General features: G+C 42.3%; 1 protein-coding gene across 1 annotated transcript in view; it reads right to left on the bottom strand.

The window, feature by feature from the left end:
• MBTPS2 (membrane bound transcription factor peptidase, site 2) overlaps positions 1–13,992 on the bottom strand; it is a 93,127-nt gene that overhangs the window by 46,667 nt on the left and 32,468 nt on the right. The gene's annotated exons all lie outside the window — the stretch shown is intronic.

Here is a 13,992-nt window from a genome sequence, read left to right as displayed (position 1 = left end):
TGAGCGGGGGCTTATTTTCGCGGAACACTTGGGCGCCACAGCCTAGGCATCAGCTAGCTTACGGCTTCGAGCCCTCTAGCGATTTGTTAGTCTTTGGCCCTCCCTGCTGTCTGGTCTCCATTCTCTCTGGTTCTGGTCTGGGGTGTGTAGTTCCTCTTAATCTAGTGAGAGTTTGGGATCATCCGAAATAATAATCGTCTCCGCCACTCAGACTGTCTTAGGTATCCAGATTTAAATTAATTATGTTCAATCGTTCTTTTTATTGAAACGTTATTTACACACAGAAAAAACACAATACAGATTTCAACTGTTTCGCTGAGTTTTGATAACTTCCATGTACCCTAATCAAAATAGAGAACGTTTCCATCTCGGGAATTTTCTTCTCTCGATTCTCAGTTAACCCTCTCGTCCTCCACCTATTCCTACCCCTCGTTTTCTTTGTAAAAACTTTGTGTAAATAGAATCATACAGTAAGTACTCTTTTGTGTCTGGCTTATTTTGTTCAACATATTTTGAGCTTTAGGTTCATTTCTCAACCTTTTCCATTATAAAATTTGAGATTGGTGCTACGTTAAAAAAAAAAAATTTCTAAACACCCTTACATATTTTTGTATGTTGACATGTACTTGATTATATATTGGCCTGGAGCAGTGGTTCTCAACCTTGGCTGTAACATTAGGATCACCAGGGAACTTTAAAAATTCCTGTTGCCCGTTCTATAGCTTAGACCAATTGAATCAGAATCTCAGAATGGGACCCAAGCCCCCGTGTTTTTTAAACAGGTCATTCTACTTTGCAGGCAAGATTGAGAACCAGTCAACTAGATGATTTCCAATGAGAAGGAAAACTAATATTTATAGAGTTGTGTGTGTGTGTGTGTGTGTGTGTGTGTGTGTGTGTTTTGCATTCTCCTAATGCCCAAGCCTTTAAAAGTTAAACTTGTTTTAGCTCTCTGAAAAAGCATCAGCAGCAATAGTAATACTGATACCGAAATATTGAGAATACCATCTTAAGAATCCCAAATAAAAATGCCCCCTCAGCCTCTTGCAAAGTAAAAATACAGTGAATACAAGACACCTGTATGAGAGATACTGCTACTCATTTGCTTCACTCTTCCATACTTTTCCTAAAGTTTTAATAATTTAGCACCATTTCTTCCAAGCTTCAAGAAACCTTATGATTCAGTTTTACATCTTCTTGCATATATGTGTGTTTATGTGTTGTAATAAAATGTTTCAATTTATTTTGAACAAGTGAAGTCACTCAGTCGTGTCCAACTCTTTGCGACCCTGTGAACTGTAACCCACCAGGCTCCTCCATCCATGGGATTCTCCAGGCAAGAATACTGGAGTGGGTTTCCATTTCCTTCTCCAGGGGATCTTCTGGACCCAGGGATCGAACCCAGGTCTACCGCATTTCAGGCAGAGGCTTTAACCTCCTAGCCAAACCAAGCTGAGTATAATTATAAAAGTTTATATTCAAGCATCCTGTGATATCACAGTTTTCCATGTACAGGTATCCCAAAAGTCTTTATGCAGTTTTAGGTTTTGATAATTTCAGAAGTATAAATGCTACAAACTTGAAAAAGCATCACTTGAAAATTTATTTATATTTCTTTTACAGTTATTTAACTTGGAGAATTTTGAATAATTTTAAATTTCAAATTTTTTAGTCCAAAGGAAGGCAAACATTGACTGAAACAAAAAAACTGAATTATATTTACTGTTCAAAAATTTCTGAGACCAAAGAAACATGAAAGAAATTTAAAAAATTTTATTTTTCAAGTGATGTTATGTGTAAGTTCATAGAGTTTGTACTTCTGAAGTTATTGAAGCTTAAAACTACACTAAGACTGTTGCTACACTATTGTATTTGAACTGACTTTTGTTTGCTCTTGTATAAGGACTGTAGTTTTTAACTGTTTTTTCCTATGATGAGAAAATTAAGAATTAAAGTGCTTCTCTTTTGTTAGCCTAAAGCCTTGTCTGGACCACTTGCTGGGAAAAAAACCAGATACTTTGTGGCTATCTGATTATCCAAAATATGTAGGAAATGAGTTGATTGTGTTTTTCTGTTCCCAACTTAAATTTTTACTTATTCAACTGACTTGATGTTCACATTAGGGATCCAGCAGTCAAAACAAAACACTAAATAGAATCCTGCTGGTTTCTGAAATTTATCAGTCATGGAAGGCAGCTGGTGGCAGCAGAAAAGACAAGATAGAGGATGCAAGGTGGCAGTAAAAACCATCTGTATTCCAGAAGATCAAGGTATTCTCCTTAGAATAAATGTGATCTACTTTACAAATAGTTTCAGGTTTCTGTCAAATAATTGTCTTAAAGAATGCACAGTCAGGCTTTTATTCATATCATTTTATATAGCATATATTTTTAGAGGGGCACCAAGTATACATTTTGGCTGAATGGAAAATAGCTACATATTAGGGACTTTCGTGGCTGTCCAGCGGTTAAGACGCCACAATTCCACTGCAAGGGGCGTGGATTTGATCCCACCCCCCTGAAAAAAACAGCTACATGTTAAAAATCAGTATTTGGCTGAAGCAGAATATCACTGTCATATAATAAACTTCTGAGATACCAGGATCAACATGAACTATAAATATTAGATAATACTAATTTTAAAATACAACAGTTTTGTTGTTAAATATAAGTATTCAGATTTTTAGAGTTTGGTGTTCCCTTCAAGAATATTTATTTCTCATCAACTTCTTGGGTCATTATACTCTACATTTATGACACTAACTTATATCAGCCAAGATAAGCTTGGGAAACCAGCCCTAAAATCCCATTGGCTTAAAATGACAAAGAGTTACTTTTTGTTTGTGCTACATATCCAACATAAATTGGTAGACTGATGCAGATTCCATTTTATCATGCCCAGTTCTCAAAGTGAGGCTCAGGATTTAATGCAGCAGAGAAAGAGGACTAGAGTGTTTATCACTGGCAGAAAAATCCTATGACCAGACATGCACACATTACTTCCATTTCTGTTTCATGAACCTAAAGTAGTCAAATAGATGTGTCTCACTTAAAGGGCAGAAGGAGTATAATCCTCTGTATACCTAGAAGTAGAGAAGAATATACCTGGAAGTAAACTTGAGTGTCACCTACCACATAAGTAGATGCTCTCTTTCATACAATTGGCTTTCAATAAACCAGTCATCTGGGTTTTTCATTCTCTGTTTCAGTTTTGTATCATGTAGACTAATAGCAGCATCTTCCTGGAGTAGAATAATAGAATCTTTTCAGTCACTACCATGTAAGAAATACTTGTACTCTGAAAAGGTCGATTTGATTACTTCTGCCTCAGGTTCCTGGAAAAGGTCAGTTTTCATTCCAATCCCAAAGAAAGGCAATACCAACGAATATTCAAACTACCGCACAATTGCACTCATCTCACACGCTAGCAAAGTAATGCTCAAAATTCTCTGAGTCAGGCTTCAACAGTATGTGAACCATGAACTTCCAGATGTTCAAGCTGGATGTAGAAAAGGCAAAGGAATCAGAGATCGAATTGCCAACATCTGTTGCTGCTGCTACTGCTGCTAAGTCACTTCAGTCGTGTCCGACTCTGTGTGACCCCACAGATGGAAGCCCACCAGGCTCCCCCGTCCCTGGGATTCTCCAGGCAAGAACACTGGAGTGGGTTGCCATTTCCTTCTCCAATGCATGAAAGTGAAAAGTGAAAGTAAAGTCGCTCAGTTGTGTCTGACTCAGCGACCCCATGGACTGCAGCCCACCAGGCTCCTCCATCCATGGGATTTTCCAGGCAAGAGTACTGGAGTGGGGTGCCATTGCCTTCTCCGCCAACATCTGTTGGATCATCAAAAAAGCAAGAGCGTTCCAGAAAAACATCTACTTCTGCTTTATTGACTATGCCAAAGACTTTGTGTGGATCACAACAAACTGGAAAATTCTTCAACAGATGGGAATACCAGACCACCTGACCTGCCTCCTGAGAAATCTGTAAGCAGGTCAAGAAGCAACAGTTAGAACTGGACAGTTAGAACAGACTGGTTCCAAATCAGGAAAGGTGTACGTCAAGGCTGTATATTGTCACCCTGCTTATCTAACTTATATGCAGAGTATATCATGTGAAATGCCAGGCTGGATGAAGCACAAGCTGGAATCAAGATTGCCACGAGAAATATCAATAACCTCAGATGTACAGATGACACCATCCTTTTAGGGCAGAAAGTGAAGAAGAACTAAAGAGCCTCTTGATGAAACTAAAAGAGGAGAGTGAAAAAGTTGGCTTAAAACTCAACATTCAGAAAACTAATATCATGGCATCTGGTCCCACCACTTCATGGCAAATAGATGGGGAAACAGTGGAAACAGTGAGAGACTTTATTTTCTTGGGTTCCAAAATCACTGCAGATGGTGACTGCAGCCATGAAATTAAAAGACACTTGCTTCTTGGAAGAAAAGTTATGACCAACCTAGACAGCATATTAAAAAGCAGAGACATTACTTTGCCAACAAAGGTCTGTCTAGTCAAAGCTATGTTTTTTCCAGTAGTCATGTATGGATGTGAGAGTTGGACCATAAAGAAAGCTGAGCACCAAAGAATGGATGCTTTTGAACTGTGGTGTTGGAGAAGACTCTTGAGAGCCCCTTGGACTGCAAGGAGATCAAACCAGTCAGTCCTAAAGGAGATCAGTCCTGAATATTCATTGGAAGGACTGATACTGAAGCTGAAACTCCAATACTTTGGCTACCTGATGTGAAGAACTGACTCATTGGAAAAGACCTTGATGCTGGGAAGGATTGAAGGCGGGAGGAGAAGGGGACAACAGAGGATGAGATGGTTGGATGGCATCACCTACTCGATGGACATGAGTTTGAGTAGACTCCAGACATGAGTTTGAGTAGACTCCAGGAGTTGGTGATGGACAGGCAAGCCTGGCATGCTGCAGTCCATGGGGTTGCAAAATCCGAGTGGGAGTGCCTGAGGCCGGGGTGCGCTGCATGACCTTCAGCCTTGGTTTCCCGTCTGCCGTTTTCCTTTTGAGGTATCTATCTCCTTCAGATATCTGGTTATTTTGGCTTATGAACTCATATTCCCATGGAGGTACTGGCTACTTGGCCTGGTAGTATCTATAGGTAATGGCTGAATGCCAGCCCCTAATCTGCGTCAACTCCCAAGTTCAAGAGAAATAGCAAAAAAGTATTCCCTGTAAGCAAAACCTCAAACAAGGCAGTAACTCAATTATGTGCTGGGGCCAGGATGTGAAATAGAGTCTCCTGTTAATTCTAGTCCCAGGAAGCAAATTCGTGGGTCAGGGGTACACCTTTGAACCCACTTGGAGAAGGCAGCCTCCATAACTATAAGGATCTGAGGGAGCACAGCCAATAAATAAATAGACAAATTTAAAAAAGCAGTGTGCCGGCCTTATATAGTACTACATCCAGCTTTATAAGAAGAGCCAGCAAAATTTTCATTTATTTAGCACTGCTTCGCTTGCTGTTTTTTTCTTTAAACAAATTTTATCCACCTAGTCTACTCTTTTGTATTGAAGCATTCCACGTGGGAAGGCCCCAGGGCCTTGATGGAGTGAATTCCCTACAGAGGCTTCATAGAGACCCAAGTGTGAATCAGAAATAAGGGTGGAGGGAGGGGACATATGTATACCTATGGTTGATATAAGTTGATGTATGGCAGAAACCAACACAATATTGTAAAACAATTATCCTTCAATGAAAAATAAATACATTAAAAAAAAAAAAAGAAACAAGGGTGGCCAGCAATGGAGCACTAGAAAAAACCAGAGTGAGCAGGGAGATATGGGCAGTGCCTTTCTATACACTGTCATGAGGAGACAGTCTCTAAAACTGACTAAATGAAGCACGCTAACTTCATGACCAAGCTCCTTCTGGCTAGCAGTGTTCAGGATGAGCAGCCCACCGTGCCTTCAGGCCAGCTGCAGCCTGTGTACTCTCAGTACACCTTCAGTTCTGGAAGTTTCAATAAATACCCTCCAAGAGGCCTGACACTTCATGAAATTAAATCAGGTTAGGAAAACCTAATTGTATTTAAACTCGCTTTCTTTGCTCCAATTCCATATACCTCAAGCCACCTTCTGATAAATAGACACACCATGTAGCTTATTTAAAGGAAAAAGTATACTGATCAGACAGTTAAGAAAAAGCAAGTCCACAAAATAGTTATTATTTCTCAACAAAAATTAATCATGATGCATATTCATATGTATGATTTTGTCCCTTGTGGTTAGTGTGAATCAGGATCTCTGAGAGAAAGTTCACAGAAGGTAACAACAAAGAGCCAGACTTAGACCAGGGTGGATTCATTAAGCCCTTCTCAGCTGTGTACCTTCTTTCCAGCATCTACAGTTCATATGGTGAGTATGCTGATCCCTACTGATGGAGAACATAAGACCACAAGCAGCAGGATGTGGACACTTGAAGTGTGGTTTCCTATCCCAGCACTCTCTCAAAACTCTGCTTCAAAAGTCAACAGCAGGGACTTTCCTGGTGGTCCACTGGTTAAGACTCTGCCTTGCAATGTGGGGGGATGCGGGTTTGATCCCTGTTGGGGAACTAAGATTCTTCATGCCACAGAGCAACGGGTTCCACGTGCAGCAACTACTGAGCTAGAGGACCACAATTAGAGTCTGTGCCCTGCAAGGAAAGATCTCACGTGATACAACTAAGACCTGGCACAGCAAATAAATAAATTAAAAAAATGGGAAGTCAGTAGCAGTTTGCTGGTGGCCCAGTGTGATGTCTTCTCAGTCTTCTCCTATACTCTCTTTGTTACTCAAAACTGTTGACCACCACCTGGGTTCCTGGGAGTGCTATCTGAGGTAGTCCAGACTGGAAAGAGATGGGAGGGTGAACTTGAGCCAAAGTTGGGAAACTAAGCACAAAACCCAAATATTTATTAGTCATCTCCTAAATATGGGTGCTAGGCATATTCTTTTAGGTATCTGACATATATTAGTGAATATAAGAGACAAACCCCCCTGCCCACATGAATGAATATAAGTGACTCCAGGAACATTAAGAAAGTACTGGCCTCTATGTTCCTGTAGGGTTTTTGTTGTTGGTGGTTTTTAGTTGTGCTGGGTCTTCGTTGCGGCGCGTGGGCTTCTCTCTGGTTGCGGCCCACAGGCTTCTGTAGTTGTAGGGTGTGGACTTAGTTGCCTTGCAGCATGTGGGATCTTAGTTCCCTGACCAGGGATCGAACCCACATCACCTGCATTGGGAGGCAGATTCTTAACCACTGGACCATCGAGGAAGTCCTGTTTCTGTAGGTTTTATTCTCACTTTTATTATAGTACTTCCAACATACTATTGCAATTACTTGTTTATATATCTGTCTTGCCTTCCTGTACTGTGGGCGTTGGGATGTCATATCTTATTATTCTGCCACACAGCAGGCATTCAACAAAAGCCAGTAGAATAAATACCTGAATGAACAAGTGAAGCTGAACTGCTAAACAGGCTGTTGAGTTCTAATGTCTTAGCGAGATTATGCTTATCATGGTATTAGAGGAAAATAGGTTTTATGTTAGAAAGAAAAAACCTCACAAAACAAAAACACTGCACTAAAGGAATATCAAACAGCTATCAGCGCTTCTCTCTGCTCTTTCCTGCTGACACCCTAGGCAAGGCCACCATCATTTCTCTCTGGATTAACAAAACTATCTCCCAACTGGTCTCTCCACCTCTTCTAACCTGTTCTCTCTCCTTTAGTCTCTTCTCTATAATGGAGCCAGGGAGCATTCTAAATGATAATTATGACCATGTCACTCCCCTCTAGAAAATTGTGCCACTGTTTTGTATTTTAGTCAGGTTTTGCCATGTAACAATCCCAAGTCTCAGTGACTTGCCGAAAGAAAAACTGTTTTCACACTCTTGGGTCTGTAGGTTGGTGGCAGTTCAGCTAGCCAAGGCTATTTTCAGCTGAGTAGGACCCCAGACTTCTAGTTGGATTTAGGTCTAGTTCATCAAGTATCTGTCATCCTAAGGCCCAGACTGAAGGGGCAGCAACTACATAAAGCATATCCTTTTCTTAGCTGATCTCAGGACCACAGGAGGGGGAGTCCAATTGAATGAGCTCCTTCAAGCTTCCTCTGGCCTTCTCTGCCAACTTTCCATTGGCCAAAATGAGTCACATTGCTAAACCCAAAGGCAGAGATGTGCACTCTGCCTACTGTGAAGCCATGGTCACTTCTGTAGTATGAATGGAGTGAAGAACTGAGAATAACAACGAATCCTACTTTTCCTTGACCTCAGGGTCAAGCCCAAATCCCTTCACAATTTTTTTCTTACTTTTCCACTTTCTTCTCTTGCAACCTCTCTACCTCCTTCACTGAATTCTTCTCACTCTATTCGCCTGACCATCTTTCAGGTCCATTTATAGGAAATACTATCTCTCACTTTCCAGCCTTCTTCCATGCTCCTGCCTTGTCCTGACACACTCTTCTTTCTCCCTTCCCCACATCTATCTTTCCGCCCCTATTTACTCCAAAGGTCTCCCAGACATCAATGTAAATATCACCTCCTATAGGAATGAATTAGTTGCTGCCTCTCTGCATTGCCAAAGCTCCAACACCTGATTTTATCAGAGTTTTTAGCACAAGCATTGTGTTTTTTTTTTTCAATTTAATTGACTATCTTCCCTCATAGGCTATGTGTGACCTTCATGAGGTTGCAAACTGTGACTCTATTTCACCATTCCCAGCACCTAACATCATTAGTGCCTTCCATAGAGAGAGTACTCATTTTGTTTTTATTGGGTTGGCCAAAACGTTCATTTGGGGTTTTCCATAACAGCTTACGGAAAAACCCTAACAAACTTTTTGGCCGACCTAATACTTAATGAATGTATACATAAGTGAGGACAAACAACCAAGAATGCAATTTGGTATGAGGATCTGCTCATAATAATATAGTTTGAAAAGTCTAGTATATATATATGTGTGTGTGGAAGACTCATGGCAATGAAAAATGTGCAAAGCCTTTGTATTTTTCAAAGTCCTCTGTGCTGTTTATTTTCATCACACATATCTCCCCTTTGTTAGACTTTTGTCCACACGCTACATTGCAAGACAGCCTACAGGTTACCCCAGTAATTTGAAGAGAGGCTTTACCCTGTGGCTGTAATAAAAAAGACAGAACTGGGCTGATAATGTTTGCAACAGTTCAGAGGATGCAGCTGGAATACTGATCAGCTCTGGTGGCTGATTGGATGTCCAGGGACAAAGGCATATCTCCCTTAGGAGGGAGTGGTCGAATCTGTCTTTGAGAGATACACCGCTCCAAGTTATTTATAGCCAGGAGACTAATTCTTAGATGAATTTCGGAGTGAAGAGACCCAGATGTTCCTTGCTAATTTTCCTTTTTAGAAGGTGTCAATTTATGTAGTCTGGCTTGAGGGCTGGGAGGGTCTATCAGTCACACCTGACTAGCTGCTCTGCATGAAAATTTGAACAGTATTGTTTTGTCTTTGGAATTTGAGGAAGAAAATTTAATTAAAGACAGGAACCACTCCTAGTCCTCAATAAAGAGCAGACAGGAAGGCTGATTAAGGATTTGAAAGTGATTTGTTAGAGGGTGTTTGAGGGGGGGAGGGTAGGGGTGTGCATAGAGGGGTTGGGAAAAGTCATGGAAGAAACCCAAATCTTTCAGGGTCCCAGCATATGGATTTGTTTACTTCAAGAGGTAATTGCCAGCTGAGGCCCATGTTTTTGAAGCTCATTTCAAATTCTGATGATAGAGAAATTATTCCTTTTTCTGATGATGAGAAATCTGATCCAAGTTGCATAGGCTTAGAAGCGTCTCTGGTAGTAATTTGCTAGATTTAAGGATATAGGATTTCACAATTAGATTCTCATTTAAGAGAAACCATCTTGCTTATTTAGAAAATTAGTCTTTTATTAGTCAAAATGGATTTGCTTCTGAGGCCTAAACTACTTGGACTCATTTCAGGCAAATGTTTTCTAAGAGCTGAGTTCCTAAATTGAAAGAGAAACATAAGCCAACACAATAACATATTTAATGAACTGCACGAATGTGTTGGAAAATTCCCATCCCAGCCAAACAGTAGAACAGAAATCATAACCAAAGGTGCCAAACCGCTTCTGTTTTTCCCAAAGGCCCAAATCATCCTGGGGCATGGAATTGACTCATGCATTTATTGATTTTTTATTTTCTGAATTTCTTACATAAAACCTGATCCTTTAAAAACATGGGCTGGTTTTTCTGGGCATGATTGGCAACACAGAATTGATTATTTCTCAAATGAGATCAGTAATCCCTTTGGGAAGAGTGTGTGTGTTTGTGTTTGTGTTGGGGGGGTTGGTGGGAGATGGTTATGAAGAGACTTTGGAAACTTCATGTTATATGCAGGATGTGGAGACCCTCTAGATTGTATGATTAGCCTCTTCCTAACCCTGGTGGCTCAGTGGTAAAGAATGTGCCTGCAATGCAGGAGACGCAGGAGAGCCAGGTTCCATCCCTGGGTTGGGAGGATCTCCTGGAGAAGGAAATGGCAACCCACTTCAGGATTCTTGCCTGGAGAATTTCATGGATGGAGGAGCCTGGCAGGCTGCAGTCCATGGGATTGCAAAGAGTCGGACACGAATAAGCATCTAAACAACAACAAATGTACAATATCTCCCGTCCTTTGTGTTGTGACTCATCAGCTCCCGATTATTTCAAAGGTTACCGTGAAACTCTCAGCATAGCTGCTTAATGACGGCCTTGGGGAACTCTGCCCACCTCCTCACCCACAGGACACTGAACATTCCAAGTGGAGACAAGAATTGATCTGGTGGCCAGAGAGAGAAGCCCAGCAGGGCAGGGCCTGGATGAGGGAGAGCAGGCTGGAGGGAGAGGCCTGTTTTGGATCTGGAGTCCTGGAGGATCATCATCTACAGGGTGAGGAAATGACTTCTGAACACACACAGTTCTGAGGTTCCGGGGATAAGCCCTGGAAGGAGTGTATACATGGATGGATGATCTGCTGCCCACGCTGTTCTGACTCAGGCCCCTACATATGACCTCTCCTTGCGCTTCTCCCCCTAGCATTCTTTGAGCCCTTGTAAATCACCCTATGCCAGTGTGGCTGCTCAGATATCACCAGGTTCTTGGGTTAATATGGGAAAAGACTTAGTGATCAGAGACACATGAGCCTCCTGGATCTCCTGCCCAGCAAGCAGATGGAAGATCACTGTCACAGCACGTTGCAGACCCAATTCTGCCAAACACACAAGGACTTAGAGCCAACAGTCCCCAAACAGGCAGCCTGTTCTATGAGTTGACCTTACTGTCAGTTCCCTAGTTCCTCCTACAAGCCCCTGGCCTCAAAGGTTTAATCCAGGGTGGACTCGGCACTATTCTGAAGACCAGCGAGTAGGTCAGATCAGGCCCCGCTGTTCTTTCTGAAGGCAGCACACACCAGAATGCCGTGCCCAAATGTTAGGCTGCTGGGTATGCAGGATTCCTGTTCGTTCACTACTTAAGAGTTATTTTTTTAAAAATTTTAATTATTTATTTGGCTGCGCTGGGTCTTAGTTGCAGCATGTGGGATCTAATTCCCTGACCAGGGATTGAACCCATGCCCTCTCCATTGGCAGCACAGAGTCTTAGTCACTGGACCACCAGGGAAGTCCCTACTTAAGAGTTATGAGCCCTATTCAGTCTTCCCAGCCCATCAAATATCTTGAACATCTCTCATTTGACCATTGGGAAATTCTTTCAACACCCCTTCAGTTAATATAAAAGTCCCAGGGCAGATTCAGATGGCCATGTTTGCATAGCTACCTGCTGAGGGTGGATTACTGATTAGAGCCCTCCAATGTTCACTAATTGCCCCTGGAGTGTACATTAAAGTATGTTTTCATTCACAGATTTAGCAATTTCTGTGCTCGCCCTGCACTAATCCCCATAAGTGATATTATAAATATATTCATCAAAAGAAAATAACTCAGTAAAACTGCTGCCCCTCAGTGTGATGCAGTATGCAGGTTATTAAGCCATTGTTTCTCAACTCCAAACTCTTCTTTGTGATGCTAGGGTCGGTGGGGATTCCACAAACATGTGTGCTTTGCCAGCTGTCAGCGTTGGGCTCTGCGCAAAGGGGCACTGGAGAGACTGCCAACCTGGGAGACAGAGAAGGGATGGTGCCGTCTGTGTCTGGCATTAGCCGGCGACTATACTTTATCAGTAGCCATGGCTTCCAGCACCAATTGGTCCCACTTTCCAGGTTGTTTATAATCCTCTTGGAGCCAGCTCGTCATCCTCTCCTCAGTTCGGCGAGGCTGTCTTCTCACGCCTCTGAGGCACCAGCCGAGCAGCTCACCCCTCCGGGGTCTGGGTCTCGGCTCCATGGGGTTCTTTCTTTGAGCTCCGAGGCTCCAACAACTCTGACTTCTTTCCTTTGCTTCCTCAGTCCCAGGGCCGGTACCTGCTTCTTGCAGTTATTGTCTTTGTCTTAGGTCAGTGTTCCCCTTTGGCTTTTCCAACCCTCTGACACCTGCTTTATGAAACCCGTATATTAAATTTTTCCTGTTAAAACAACTGATCTGGGCTCTATTTTCAGACTGGACACTAAACAGTATGCTGCTGCTGCTGCTAAGTCACTTCAGTTGTGTCCGACTCTGTGAGACCCCATAGACGGCAGCCCACCAGGCTCCCCCGTCCCTGGGATTCTCCAGGCAAGAACACTGGAGTGGGTTGCCATTTCCTTCTCCAATGCATGAAAGTGAAAAGTGAAAGTGAAGTCGCTCAGTCGTGTCTGACTCTTCACAACCCCATGGACTGCAGCCTACCAGGCTCCTCTGTCCATGGGATTTGCCAAGCAAGAGTACTGGAGTGGGTGCCATTGCCTTCTCCGAAACAGTATAGTCAGGGTCTAAAAATAACAGAAGCAGAGAAAATATTCTAGGAGATTTATGAAGAAAATTTCAAATCAAAAAGTTGGTTTACATGGAAAGGACTAGTGGAATATGATTCTCTTTGGATAGCCCAAAATCTAAAATGTCAGTATGGTATGCCTGTATGAATAATTATGAAGATTTTCCAACATCGAGTTATCACAGTGATCTGACAGCAGATACTGGGGAGGTCGGCACGAAGCTCCTAGGTGTTAAGACACTGTGCTAGCTAGTCTCCCAAAATGGCCCCAGTAATTCCTTCTCTCTATGCACATGCCACTCTTCATAGCAACGGCATAACTCATTTCCCCTCCCTGTGAATCTGGGCTGGCCTTTCAACTCACTTTATGCTGATATTCTTGGAATTCTGGGTCCAGTCATTAAGAGAACTGGCAGTTACGCTTCTGCTTCTGAAGCTGCTCACTCTTGAGACACTCTCTTCTCATAACCCAGTCACCATGCTGTGAGAAGCCCAAGGCACATGAGGAAGCCATGTAAAGGAGAACTCAGATATGCTGGTCAACAGCCCTAACTGAGATCCCAGTGGACAGCCAGTATTTACCACAAGCCTCATGAATGAGAAATCTTGAATGTTTCAGACCTCTTGGGCCCCCAGATGACTGCAATCCTATGTGACATTATGTGGAGCAGGAGAACCATCCAGCTGAGCTCAGTCTACCAAGGGATTGGTGAAAGAAAAAGAAGTGATTATTTAACCCCCCGGATTTTGGAGAGTGTGTTTGCTGCAAGAAAGAACCAGGACAGACAGGAAGCCCAGTTCCTAGATACTGGGAAACTAAGGTCACTAATAGGAAATTTGGTGACACAGTTACTGAGGTTGCTCAAATCCATCCTAGCAGGAGTATTTGTACTTCTACCAAATGATTCCTTTTAAGCTAGCACAGGAGGATGAAATTTCGATTATATTAGCTGCTACCAGAGTTTAGGAAGGGTCTAAGTCCTTTGATAGGTTGCCTGGGCGATGGAAGATGAAGCACGTGGACAGTGAGTGAAAGGAGACAACAAAGATGTAGGCAAAATTGCCTATATAGAAATGGATAGGAATT

This window comes from Ovis aries, chromosome X, assembly GCF_016772045.2.
Source record: "Ovis aries strain OAR_USU_Benz2616 breed Rambouillet chromosome X, ARS-UI_Ramb_v3.0, whole genome shotgun sequence".
Lineage (NCBI taxonomy): Eukaryota > Metazoa > Chordata > Mammalia > Artiodactyla > Bovidae > Ovis > Ovis aries.
This window is presented reverse-complemented; position numbering and strand designations above follow the sequence as displayed.